The following is a 4817-nucleotide window of genomic DNA, read 5'->3' as shown; positions in this document are numbered from 1 at the left end:
AAGGAGCAGGCGGCTGGGCGGGGCAGAGGCCGAGAGGGCAGCTGGAGGAGGAAAAGGCAACTGAGTGGTGTTCCGAAGGGGTCCGGATGCCGAGGAAGAGGGGCACCAGCTTATGGGGTTGGGAGGGGGCGGGGGCGTTGCAAAGCGCACCGGGCTTTGTAGGGTCTCTGGTCTGACCGAAAACTAAGCGCGCCAAACCCGCTGAGGTCCTGGAGCGTGGAGCGCTCCTGCCGGGACTCTCCGCAGGCCCACGAGCTGCTCCATGGCTAACTGAGGGGTCATTCCCGCAGGCCCCTGCACACTCCGGGAGAGGGTGAGGCAAGGAAAGCCACTGAGTCACCCATGAGCGCAGGAAAGCCGCCTTTGGGAGGACAGGACCTCAAGGAGGCAGGGCACAGCCAGATAGCTCTAGGGGAAGATGGGGCTCCAGAAATGTCACAGGAGCTAGGAGCAGATATCTCACCCTGGGTCAGTAAAGCCCAGGTGTGATGCTTGGACCAAGGGTCCTAAGTGTTCCCCTCCTCTCCAGCACCTCCTTGCCAAACCACCTTTCAGGACGCTGATTGTGGGAAGAGTTCCCCATACCCCACCTGCTCTGGGTCCCTTCTGGGGCTCCCCAGGTGTCACTTTCAGATGAATCACATGAGTGTTTTTTTTTTTTTTTTTTTTTTTTTTTTTTTCTTTTTTAAAGATTTTATTTATTTATTCATGATAGAGAGAGAGAGAGAGGCAGAGACACAGGCAGAGGGAGAAGCAGGCTTCATGCACTGGGAGCCCGACATGGGATTCGATCCCAGGTCTCCAGGATCGCGCCCTGGGCCAAAGGCAGGCGCCAAACCACTGTGCCACCCAGGGATCCCCACATGAGTGTTCTTTGACTCACTGGCTGTGTGACTCTGGGCAACTGGGCTAACTGCTCAGCTGCAATTTCAGAGGGTTGTGGCAAGTTTAAGATGGGAAGCAAGCACTCCAAAAACATTGAAGAAATCTGGTGCAACATGGCATCCTCAGACCCTAGTGTTGACTGCTCCCCGCCACAGCCCCAAAGGAAGAGCTGAACCAGGCAGCAGGTTATGCCAGGCTTGGCTCTGCCACCTCCAGCCCCACCTTCCTTGTCTTCCCAGGTTTGGACTGGAGGGGGGCACCTGACCCAAGAGCAGCCAATCAGGTCCTCTCTTGCAATTATGAGCTAATAAACCCAGGTCAGGTATAACAGTGTTTCTTTGGAGGGAATGACCCTTCTCTCTCTCCAGTCATTCCATAAGCTTTGATGGAGCTGACTCCATCCCTGACTCCAGGCCCTTTCTTGGACCAATCAAAGCACTGCACCCTACTGGCTACAGGATGGACCAATGATCTTAATCAGACTTCAGGGGCTTTTGAAATAAAGACTTGCGCTGGCGCACCTGGGTGGCTCAGTTACTGAGTCTGCCTTTGGCTCAGGTTGTGATTCCAAGGTCCTGATATCAAGTCCTGCAACAGGCTCCCTGCAGGCAATAAATAAAATCTTAAAAAAAAAAAAAAAAAAAACTAAGAATGAAACCAGTCCACAAAAGAGAAACAGACCAGATCCTGGGGACATCCCAAGATAAGCACAATAAAAATTTTTCTCCTGCAGATCCAAAACAATGAGGTGTCCCAGATCTAAAACAGGTCCAAGAAGTTCCAACATCATATCTATGATTTTTAAAAATTATATATACATACACACAGAGAAAAATATTGGAAAGAAATTTATTGGAGGATCCCTGGGTGACTCAGCGGTTTAGTGCCTGCCTTTGGCCCAGGGCGTGATCCTGGAGTCCCAGAATGGAGTCCCACATAGGGCTTCCTGCATGGAGCCTGCTTCTCCCTCTGCCTGTGTCTCCGCCTCTCTCCCGGTGTGTCTCTCATGAATAAATAAATAAAATCTTTTAAAAAATAATAATAAAAATAAAAAATATAGAGACAGAATAATGACCTCCCAAAGATGTCTATGCCCTAATCACCCAGATCTAAACATATGTTACCTTACATATCAGAAGGAATTTAACAGACATGATTATGTTAAGGATCTTGAAATGGATAGGTGAACCTAGACTGTCCGGTGGGCCCTCTGTACTCACGGTGGTGTTATGAAGGAAGACAAGAGACATGTGATGTAACAACAGAAGCAAAGGTCAGAGAGAAAGATTGGAAGATGCCTTTCTGTTGACCTTGATGGTGGCAGAAGGGGTCATGAGCCACGTGATGCAGACAGCCCGGAAGCTGGAAAAGATAAGGAAACAGTCTCCTCTCAAAACCTCTAGAAGGAACCAGCCCTTGCTGACACCTTAACTTTAGCCCAGTGAGACTAATTTTGAACTTCTGACCTGAACTAAATCTAAATTGCTTTAAGCCCCTAAGTCTATTGTAGTTGTTTTGTTTTTTTAAGATTTTATTTATTTGACAGAGAGAGAGCACAAGCACTGGAGCAGTAGGCAGTGACAGAGGGAGAAGCAGGCTCCCCACTGAGCAGGGAGCCCAATGCAGGGCTCAATCCCAGGACCCTGGGATCATGACCTGAGCTGAAGGCAGATGCTTAACCGACTGAACCACCCAGGCGCCCCAAGGTAGTTTTTTATAATAGCCTAGGAAACTAATACACAGACCTCGGAAGACAATACTATAAATGATTTGTTAGACTGCTTAGTCAGCTCAGAGTACTAAAACAGAAAACCAAAGACTGGGTGTCTTAAACTTAACAGACATTAGTTTCTCACAGTTCTACAGGCTAGAAGTCTGAGATTGGGGCGGGGGCAGCATGGTTGGTTTCTTGGTGAGAGCCCCCTTCCTGCTTATGTCCTTATGTCTTGGTGTGAGCACAGAGAGAAAGAGGAAGAGGGTGGGGAAGGGGGAGGTGAGAGGGGGAAAGGGGAGGAGGAGGGGGAAGGGGGAAGGGAAGGAGAGAGAGATCCCCTGTCTCCTCCTCTTATTATAAGGGCATTATTTGCATCAGGGGGCCCCACCCTCATGACCTCATCTAACCTTAATTACCTCCCAAAGGCCCCACCTCCTAATACTATCCCGTTGGGGGTTACAGTTTCAACATTTGAATTTGAGGGAGGACAGAAACATGCAGTCCATAATAAATGGCAAGGTTCTAAGTGTTTTTGTTTTTGTTTTATTTTCATACAGTGTGGGAAACAAATTAAAATCAAACAATCATGAAAAGAGGCAGGGATTTCTGCTTTGTAAAACCACCTGTGATTTGGAAAGCAGATCTAATGTTACTGTATGGCAAACCTGAGCCTCAATCCAGGTCCAACTCTGGTACTTGTAAGGGCCCTGGAGAGGGACACCAGTGTGTGTGCAAGTGCCTGCGTGTGTGGGGGTGGGGCTGAGAGTATTAGGTAGAACTGACTTGGGCTAATATACTACCAGAGACCTCTGAGCTAAAAGAGGGTAAGACTTTGTCCTTTGTTCAGCATGTACTGGGTCCTACAAAAGATGAAGAAAACCAGGCAAATATTCAGCTAGGATCCCCTTTACTGCAAGAGACAGGGAATCTCTTTTCCAGACCCCACCAGTAAGTGGATGCATGCAGCATGGCCTGAAGACAGAAACAAAAATGCCTCTTGCCCTTGACTTGCATGCACTGCTCAAAGGTCTGGGACTTGAGGAAGAATTTCCCAATTTCTGCACCATGTCCTCTGCTAACAGGCAAAACATTATTTGAAATGTGCGTGAGGTCAAATGCAGTTAAAATGGCCTGGTATCTGGTCCCAACACGGTAGGGCTGCCCCAGGGATGCTTGTTTCCAGGTACTGTTCATCCAAGGTGGCCGTGTGGAGTCCTGTGGCTTACACGCTGCACAAGCACAGGCAAAGAGGATGTGTGGGGCTGAGATCCTGTCCAGACATGGCTCAGGAAGCCTTGGGTCCTGACAAGACTGTTGTCGACCACAAGGAAGCCATTATGTTTCTGCTGCTGGGCACCTTTCCGAAACCAGTATGGAAGCATCCAATGGCAGCTGAGGCCCATGTGCCCCTACACCAGGCACACTCATCCGTCCGTCTTTCCCACTAAAAGCTGCCTTTTCCTGCCATGCAATCTAAAGCAGGTTCTTTCCTCCCCTCTCTTCTTACTCTGAGGTCAGCCCTCTGTTTCCTTTTTAGCATGTAGCACACTTAAAAATTCTTTCACACTTGTTTTGCTCTTGATTCTCCATCTCCCTCCTTAGAATGCTGTTCACATTGCAGGTGTTCAGTAAATGGTGAGTAAACAAATGTCTAAATAGATGGTGAGTGGCACACACTGTAAAAAGGAGGTGACTGACTTCTATGCAGGTGGCACACTTTGAGGATAGCCGTTCTCGGTCCTCCTGGCCAGACAGCTAGAAATTGTGCCCAAGGATTGTCATTGATCATCCAGGAAGAAAGGCCTCAAAGCCTTATTGTGGGCAGAGGGCTATTTAATCTGCCTGTGTAATAAGGAATTTAACCTCACTTCATTCTAAGAGAGGTCTGGAACTTGCCCTTAGCTTCTGGAAAATAATCTCTGAGCCCTTGCGAGGTCATGCCAGATAGGACTATCTTCATTTAGGGGGAGGGCTGGCCACACAGGATAAACTAACAATGTGATTCAGAGTAGGGACCAGTTACTAACTAGATAAACTAACAATGTGATTTAGGGTGGGGGCTTTGAGTCACACAGTAGCAGCTGGACCTCCAGAGGGACTGGATGTTGATATCAGCTACGTGGACAATTGACTATGGAGCCCCAGTAAATCTCTGGTCACCAAGGCTCAAGAGAACTTCCCTAGTTGGCAATATTACATAACCATCACTGTAAGCATA

This window comes from Vulpes lagopus, chromosome 7 (genome assembly GCF_018345385.1).
Source record: "Vulpes lagopus strain Blue_001 chromosome 7, ASM1834538v1, whole genome shotgun sequence".
Taxonomy (NCBI): Eukaryota; Metazoa; Chordata; class Mammalia; order Carnivora; family Canidae; genus Vulpes; species Vulpes lagopus.
This window is presented reverse-complemented; position numbering follows the sequence as displayed.